Source organism: Lathyrus oleraceus, chromosome 3 (genome assembly GCF_024323335.1).
Source record: "Lathyrus oleraceus cultivar Zhongwan6 chromosome 3, CAAS_Psat_ZW6_1.0, whole genome shotgun sequence".
NCBI classification, from domain to species: domain Eukaryota; kingdom Viridiplantae; phylum Streptophyta; class Magnoliopsida; order Fabales; family Fabaceae; genus Lathyrus; species Lathyrus oleraceus.
This window is the reverse complement of record NC_066581.1, coordinates 41,623,156-41,632,679: the sequence shown is the minus strand read 5'-3', so window position 1 is coordinate 41,632,679 and position 9,524 is coordinate 41,623,156. Positions and strand designations below refer to the sequence as shown.

At 43.3% G+C, this 9,524-nt stretch overlaps 1 pseudogene; it reads left to right on the top strand.

Annotated features, from left to right (window-relative positions):
- Positions 1 to 7,667: 7,667 nt before the first annotated feature.
- Positions 7,668 to 9,192, top strand: LOC127129540 (uncharacterized; annotated as a pseudogene).
- Positions 9,193 to 9,524: the final 332 nt, after the last annotated feature.

The window sequence follows — 9,524 nt, the reverse complement described above, 5'->3', positions numbered from 1 at the left end:
ACTGGGAACTTGCTTTAGGATATCCTGTTGAGGGGAGTCAGCAGAGGTCTTTTATCCCGTAATAATGCCAAACCTTCAGTGGTAAACGTATTATTCTCGACTGAAGGGCTGAAGCTGACAAACTTCTGTTCTTAGAACCTGCCAGTGAGGGGAGGGTTTGATCTCTACAGATACGGTTTTTGCCGGTGGTGCTGTGATGGTGACTTTGGTTCAGCCAAATTTATGGACGTTTATTTCTGGGACGCCGGAGTTCTGTCCGTGGTTTATCAGCGGGTTCCGTTTATTTCGGATCCCTGGGCTGAATCTGTGGTTGCTCACTCAGATGGTGACTCAGTTCTCCAGACATGGGTTCAAATGCCAGTTGATCAGATTGACTTTGGGTTTCAGATGGTTGTGATCAGAGTTCAAGCCGAAGCTTCGGATCCTGTGTGCCGAGATGCACAACCTGCCAGTCTTGGCTCCATCCTTTGCATCATAGCATGTTTATTTTCCAAAAAAATAATAATGCATGAAAAAAAAAGAGTTAACTCGCATGTGCATATCCTTTTCAGGATCATTCATGATAAAATAGCATCCGCATCATATGCATATCATGCACATATCATCCTTGCATTGCAAACATGCTTGGGAGAGACTTCTCACTCTGGGTTTTGACTGAGACGGGATTGTTGATCATCGTCCGCACCGCAACCAGATTGAATCATCAGAGGAGTATGGATCAAGTCCAAGCTGAGTTGGCTGAGATGAGGGCAGAACATGGCCCAGTTCATGACCATGATGCAAGGAGTTGTTCAGGGGCAAGAGGAGCTGCGTGCCTTAGCCCAGAGACAGGAAGCTGTGATTCTGCCGCCCAGTCGTGCTTCACCAGAGAGGGTCCCTGTCAATTATCAAATTACTGCTGTCACTATTCCCGTCAACAACTATGCCGTGGGTGAAGATTTGAGGGGTATTATAATCAGTGGACAGCCCCTTGCTACAGAGACTGTTAATGTCAGAGCAACCCTTGCTCCGGTTCGCCATCCTGGCTCTTCAAATCCTTCAAGTTCTAAAAAGCCATCCTCTGGGGCACCCAGAAGGGGAGAGGGTGAAACAAACGTTGTGCACCGTCGGAGGAGTGTGAACAAAGGACAGTATCGGCAAGTTGCTGCTGTGACTATTCCAGCCACTCGAACTCAACAACAACAGAGAAGACCAACTCAGCAATATCAGCATCAACAACATCGTCCTCAGCAGCAGGCTTACCGGCCTCCCAATGGTAATCAAGCCAGTACGAGCAATGAGAGGAAGAAGATCATTTTTGATCCGATCCCTATGTCCTATGCAGAGCTGTATCCCTCTTTGATAGAGCGGAACTTGATTACTCCCAGAGACCCGCCGGCTATACCCGTCAACCCTCGGTGGTGGTATAGGCCTGAACAGCACTGTGTGTATCATTCGGGTGCTCCTGGTCATGACGTAGATAGTTGCTTTTAATTGAAGATGAAGGTTCAAGACCTCGTGAGGTCAGGTATTCTGAACTTGGAAGACTTGGGCCCCCGTGTTAATCAAGCTTGAAGATAATAAGTCCCGGGCTGGCGTTGACTTATCTTCTGAGGACTTCAACGAGAAGGGTTGTTCAAAAGTAGAAGCTGCTGATGCAAAGGATAATGACAGTTGTCATCCCTGGAGGGATCTATCGCAATTGGGTCACTGTGGGCTTCCTACAGTTGTTCACAAGTCAGAGGAATAATCACTTTTTTTTAAATAAAAAAAAACCTTCTCCCATGCCAAAAGGAGAAGTGATGACATTTGTTGGCAACATTTTGTGCAATGATATTTTCATTCAAATAAATTCATGTTAAACATTTGTTTTTCCATTTGTTTTCCCTTTTCGCTTTTTGCATGAAATTGGTGATCACAAAAAACCCTAAAAACAAGAATAAAAGCAATCTTTTCATCTGCATAACGATTGTCTTGTTTGATTTTAAAAAAGCTTTCATATCAAATCATTATGCAGGTTGATTCGCAAACCCATTAAACATAATGATCGGACGTCATCTCCCAATTTTGAATTCCTTGTATTCGAAGCGGAAGAAGATGATGTTGAAGGGATTCCTGACGAGATTTCCCGACTTCTTGAGCAAGAAAAGAAGATCACTCAGCTGTATCTCGAGAATCAGCAGAACAGCCAACTGGGGCATAAAAGAAAAAGAAAAAAGAAAATACAAAGAAAGAAGAGGGTGCAAAATCAAAAGAAATCAGAATCAAAAGAAAGAAAGAAAGAAACAAAAGAAAAAATAGCACCCTCAAAGTCCCAAGTTGATTGATGCTGAATTCGATCGAAAAGAAGAGATTAACTGCCATGTGTCATGGTCAGTTATATCAGCAGAGAGTGAAAAAGCATTCAACAAGAAGGTCAAGCCTCGTGTGTTCCGAGAAGGTGACCTTGTGCTCAAGAAAGTCTTGTCTTTCGTGCCCGATTCCAGGGGCAAGTGAACTCCAAGCTATGAATGTCCATGTGTTGTCAAGAGAGCCTTTCCAGGCGGTGCTTTGACACTTACAACAATGGATGAAGAAGTTCACTCGTTTTGTGAATCCAATGCAGTCAAGAAATACTTCGCCTAAAAGAAAAAAAAAAAGCAAAAACAGCTCGCTAAGTCGAACACCCCAAAGGGCGACATAGGCAAAAAGGAGCGTCTCGGTGGATTGAAAACCCGAAAGGGCGATCCAGGCAAAAGTTAGAGACATTGAAAAAAGAATTTGCATCCCGCTAGATTGAACACCTCACACTGGGGCAATCTAGGCAAAAATTAGGGATTTGGCGAGTAACTGCATCTTGACAAGACTGTGCTCTATATCTGTCATCCGTCAGGGATTCTCGATTCGTCGTCGACTGAAGCTCCGAATACATCGAAAATTCGGAATGGTAGAGGAAAGGTCATTATGTTCAGTGTAGCCCTCTCCAATATATATCACTGATTTCAAACTTGTACAGATCTATGGAGTCTCGCCCTTTGCAGACTACCATTCCATCACATCAATTTGAGCTTTTATCCAATTATTTGCACTCTTATTTGTTTTAACTCAACAGATGTTTTGCATGTTTTAAGTGATAAAGTATCATTGTTTTCAAAATAAACAAATTTTTCAAAAAAAAATTATTCTTAAACAAAGTGAACGTTCACAATGGGGGAAGGATACTTAGGAGATCCGCAGTGCTCTCCCGAGGGTGGTATGATTACCAACAGGTAAGACAATTGTTCGTATCTCGAGCATAACTGTATCTTTTTCCTGGAGAACCTTTTCATGGTTTCTCTTCAACAAGGTGGCTCGGTGCAGTGTCGGTTGAAGTTGTTCATCTTCATGTCCCCGGCAGTGCAGCATTTTTCCTCCAAGTCCCTGTTAGCCCTATTGTGGGGCATCCCCAGTATAGGTTTGTTCGAGCCCTATCGGGGGGTATCCCTAGCAAGTTTGTGGTTGGAACACTTTTGTGGGCCAGTTCCCAAGCAAAGTGTTTTATGAAGACTTCAACTTTCGCCTCTCCAGCAGAGCAGTCTTCCTCTTTCCCCGGGCGTGGGTGCTTGTCTTTGGAAGATTCAGTATTTTGTGGATTGACATCCCAGTACTCCATCATGTCCCTCAGATAGATTCCTCAGCGGAGTTATTGGCTTGATGAGCCTTATCAATGCCTATCTATCCTCATCAGAGATCTGGTTGCTCCTTGGTATCTCTGATCTCAAGCACGAGTTGTTGTGGCGCGTCCGCCTGTGTGTTGAACTCTGTTCTCCGGTTGGGACCGACGATCCCTCCGGAAGCCTCTTGTGGCTTTTCCTCCCCTAGCAGGGTAATCTCCAAGCAGTTCGGGTTCGATGGAGTGCATCCTCAGCAAGGTTTGTCTTTCCCCATCAGGGTGGAAGTTGATGTGATTATAAGATCCTCAGCACAGTTCCTGGAGTTCCCCGGTGTTGTCTCTGGAGGAGACGTGTGTTTATGCATTCATCATTTAGATAAGCATAGCATATTGCATCATTAGTGCATAGCATTTCCATGATCTTGGGGCATTGTGTAAAACAAGAAAAAAACTCATGCATCAACATTGCAAACATATCCATTAGCCCTAGGCCGTGGTGACCAGCCGAGATTGGGTTGTTGGAAAGAGTTTAGCATCGCGCCATTGGATCGGCTTCAGAATTGGGTTCATCAACATGGTTGAGAGGTTGGTGCTTTCTCAGCAAGTGACTCCTTAGTTGAGTGGGTATCCCCAGCAGTGTTACTCCCCGAAGTTGGCATCATTTTGCCAGCTTGGTTCAATTCCCCTAGCATATGTGGGTGTGTCTGATCTCTCCATGTAGAGCCAACCCCTTAAGCAGAAAATGTCCACCATTCCTTCTGCGCTCCCCACCGAGATACATCCTCGTGGATGATGGTTGCTTCCGTTCCCTCCCTAATGGGATGGGTTTTCCCTATTGAGTTCTGTCCTCATTAGGATGAGTCCTGTTTCAGTCTGCCTTTTTGGATCGATCCTAAATTGGCTTCCTGTTGGCTGTCTCCCGTGCTTCCCTGGGGCATAAATGAGTAGTCGCTCACTAACCGGCACTCATTCATCTCATCCCCAGCAGAATTTGTGGCCTCTACCTACAAACCGGTAGTTGTAAGTCCTATCTTTGTGGTTTTCTACCTACAAGCTGGTAGTTGTAAAATCCCACTTTCACCCCCTAGCAGAGGTAACCTTTGTGGTTCATGCTGTTTGTTGGCTTCTACCTACAAACCGGTAGTTGTAAGTCCTATCTTTGTGGTTTTCTACCTATTAACTGGTAGCTGTAAAATCCCATTTTCATCCCCTTGGTGGGGTTAACCCTTTGTGCTCATCCTATCGATGACTGGTTACCTTTCTGTGGTTTTCTGCCTACAAACCGGTAGATGTAATCCCCTCTCTGTGGTATTGATAGTCTTGTCCCCATTGGATACTTGCCTTGATCAAGCAGTATTGTCCCTATTGGGTCTTCCCCTTTCTTTTGGGTATTTGCTCCGAGTTAGCAACTTTATCCTCTTTTGATTGGTCATCTTTTGCATGACTAGTCCTGGTACCCTGATGCTTTTCTTTTCGGTCGATTATTCAGTTAACAACCTGCAACCCGGTTATGGATAATCTTCCATGCGAGTGTATTATCTACATTTTGACGGTTACAGATAATATATCTCGTGCACTCTTTGGTCAATCTTTCGATTGTTATCCCTAGCATAGGTCTTTGGCATGCGTGCCGGCTCACGTATCACTGTTTTGTTATCTTCGCCGATGCAGATAGACATGAAGAGTTTTCCCGGTATCCAGACCGAAGTGGCATTCAGGCCAGTTCCCGGTATCCAGACCGAAGTGGCATTCAGGCCAGTGTTTCCGGTATTCAGACCGAAGTGGTATCCAGACCAGTTTTCCCGGTATCCAGACCGAAGTGGCATTCAGGCCAGTTTCCGATTTCCAGATCGAAGAAGTTCTCAACAATCAGGACGAAGAACTTATGGTATTCAGACCAGTTTTCCCGGTATCCAGACCGAAGTGGCATTCAGGCCAGTTCCCGGTATCCAGACCGAAGTGGCATTCAGGCCAGTTTCCGATTTCCAGATCGAAGAAGTTCTCAACAATCAGGACGAAGAACTTATGGTATTCATACCAGATTTCCGGTGTTCAGACCGAGGCGGTATTCAGACCGAAGTGGCGTTCAGGCCAGTTCCCGGTGTCCAGACCGAAGTGGCATTCAGGCCAGTTTCCGATTTCCAGATCGAAGAAGTTCTCAACAATCAGGACGAAGAACTTATGGTATTCAGACCAGTTTTCCCGGTATCCAGACCGAAGTGGCATTCAGGCCAGTTCCCGGTATCCAGACCGAAGTGGCATTCATGCCAGTGTTTCCGGTATTCAGACCGAAGTGGCATTCAGGCCAATTTTCCGGTATCCAGACCGAAGTGGCATTCAGGCCAGTTTCCGATTTTCAGATCGAAGAGGTTTCTGACGATCAAGTCGATGCAACTTGGGGCATTCAGGCCAGTTTCCGGTATCCAGACCGAAGTGGTGTTCAGACCAGATTTCCGGTGATCAGACCAACATTGATACTCTCATATTCCGATGCTTAGTGCGGCGTTCAGGCCATGGGTATTCCTGTGTTATCATTTATTTTGGTATTCAGGTCAACTTTCTGTTTCGATATTCAGGCCGATTTTCACCGTATCAGACGGATTCTTCTTTTGGGATTGCTTCTTCGCCGATTCTGACAGGCATTGTTATTTATTTCGCAGGGATTCAGGATCAAAATCCGGGTCTTCTTAGTATTTAACCATCTCCCACAATGATCATATGAAGAACGTCTTGCTTCATATTCTCCAGTTGAAGATGTTTAAATAGGGGCAGCTGTCATACCCCGATTTTGGTCCTGAATTTTTTATGTTTGTTTAGCGTACTTGGCCTAACCTTACTCTGTTTTTTTTTTTATGTGAGAATTGGTCTTGGTCCAAAGTCATGGTGTTTGTTCTTGAGATTGTTAACATGTCTGGGTCATCTGAACAACCGGTTTCCTTGTGTTTCAAGCCACTTTCTAGTCATGTTATTGGTTCATGGATACTATGCCAAAACCCTAACCTTATGGTCTCATTTCATGGTTTTGTTCATACACATTATCAGTCAAGTTATTTTTCTTTTTTTAAAAAAAAAAAGAGTCAAATATTCAAGTCATGATTAAATCAATTGTGAAACCAATTCCCAATAATTTTCAAACCATTTCAATCTATTTCATCCATTTTAAACCATTACATTGAATTCCATTTACAAGAAAAATACACAAAAATTGACACTTTGACCAATTGTTGACTTTGGTCAACAGTTGACTTTTTGGTCAACTTTGACCAAAGTCAACTTGAATTCTTTTCTATCCTAAACCACCAATTGTCCAATCCTAGTCCTAACCCCATTTTACAACTCCATCTTGATTTTGTTTTGGCCATTTGTACATGGTCTTCAATGCCATCATGCCATGAACTTAGTTTGAGCCAATAAGCCTAGCAAAATAAAGCCATGTTGCAACATAGAGGCGATGTTGGTAAGCACTTGTAGAACCATTGGCAAGTCAGGACATCCTATGAAACTCCACATCAAGGCAATGCATGGGAGTCAAAGTCAAGACAAGTTGCAACCATTCTGCAACATGACTACAGGGCAGAAGAACGAGATTAACAACAAAGAAAGGAGCATTATTTTGAAGCAGCAAATTTGGACGTGAAAAAGTTGGATGTGTTAAAACATTATATGGTGAAGCCAAACAATGACAATGAGATAAAGACAAACAATAAATTAGAAGAGCAGGATAGAAATAAGGAACATTCTACTGCATTGTCAAATTCCAAAGTTCAAACAATTGCTCGCTGTATCAGGACCGTCGGGCAGTCTCTCTCCCATTGGATGCACGCCTCCCTTGCAGACAGTTGTGAAGACAGATAAAACCACTGGCTCATCAACAGCACAGCATGTGAATTCCGTTTTCTCTCAACTACAACGAAAGAGATGCGAAACCCATTATCACATTGCTCGTAACATCCTACACCAGCAGTTCACAAAGACAGACCCCCTTTTGTCAGCAGGATCTGGTTCAATTTATGCCACAAAAAGGAACGATGTCAACTGTTTTCTTCTGGAAGAAAGTATGGTTGTTAGCAAGCAATCTGAGAAACACTTGCCAGTTTCAAACCAAAATTGTGCACAAGAGAAAGGATTGGCTGCCACAAGTGATCATAATCTCACTGCAACTAAAAGTTCCAAAACTGCCAATCCAGTAGATTCAACACATCAGATGCAGTTTGTGCTACAAGGTCAACATCCCGGGTCAACTGGGAATCTAGTGCATGGTCCTGCTTTCATATTTTCTCCTGTCCATTATTAAGCATCAGCTGTAGGAGCTTCTAATCAAGCAGGAGGTGCGAATTCTCCCGGCAATGCTTCCTCATATAATAGGTCCCAACATTCAATTGCCGGATCTCCCTGTACCTCCTCAACTTTGCCAGCAGCTGCTTCTACAATAATGCACACAACAAAACGCAGGTTAAGTGAAAAATGAAAACATGCCGGAGTCGAACTATGGCCAATTATCAATCTACATCAATAGCAGGAAAACAGCCGAGTAAGATTTACGGTGCATGAGCTGAAGGTTACGGTCATTACCTATCGAAACAGAAGCGGAACGGTGAGGTAAAAGTTGAAGTCAGCCGCCAATTCGTGTCGGCATAGCAGCACCCTGCAACACCAAAGCCATTCATTAAATTTCCCAAGAGTTTCGGACATCCAAATTTTCAAAAGTTGAATTCAGAACTAGAGCCAAATTTCATAAACAGAGTTGATGAATCTTCAAGTGTTAGTTTTTTTTTACCTGAGAAGCTTATGCAATATTTGAAAGATTTATCCAAGTTTCCAACGGGAGGTTTCGATCAGTTGGAGCTTTTAATAGCTAAGGCTGCAGTATCAAGTTACGAAAATGATAAAAGGCTTTTCTCATCCTCCTGAAGTTCAATATGCGAATTATAATCCGAAATTTTGACGAGTCAGAAGCGTCAATGGGCTGCCAACTTTCATTTACAGTACAATGATCATAAGTCTTGGAAGGAGCCGACTAAGTTGTTTGAAAATATGGTGGTTGTTGGACTCCATCCTAATTCTGACATTCAGGCGCTGCAGAGGCAATATTTAGTGAGGAGGTCTGAAGGCTCTGGTAAATTGAGAAGTGCACTTGGTTATCAAAATCAATCCCGTGTGGAGCCCAATGTTGAATCTCAGGTTTTATTCGTTTATCCTCCAGACAAGCCGCTACCTCTTAAGGAAAAAAGATCTTCTTTCTTTCTGTCTCCTTGGAGGTCTTGAGGTTAATGCTGTTGAGAAAACCCCTTCCATGAGTAAATTGAATAAAATTCATTTCAGGCAGGAACATCTTAAACAAAGGGATCTATCATTTGTATTTAGGTTACAGGGTGCTGATAATTCAACATTTTATGGGTGTTGCGACAGTGCATAAACCCTCTGGATTGCTTTCCATGATTTCGGATAAGCAGGCATCCAACTCTTCTTTGAGACGCCATATATTAACCACACAAAGATGTTACTACATTCTCTCAAGGTTCCTTTTTTTTGAGTTGCACTTTGGTGTATTGAACAACATCTTCATGCAAGAAAGGCTGTAGCAGCTAGAATCGAACCTGCAAAAGAAACCAGTTGGCAACATCAGCATGCACACTGAACCCGACATGTATGAATCCTGCATCAAAACAACAGTCTGCCCAAAAGGGATCAAAGCAACTAAGGTACATGGCATTGGAAACCTAAACATGTTAACTTGCTTTCAACAACAAACAATACTGCAATAACAGACCAAGTCAATCAACAAGCTCACAACAGCCGACTGCAAATGACGGCAAACAAAGCTGCTAAAAAACTCTGCAAGAATACAAGAAGATCATAAGCTGAAAGGAAAAATAAAAAATCTCAATTAACAATCGACCTGCAAAGTGGCAAC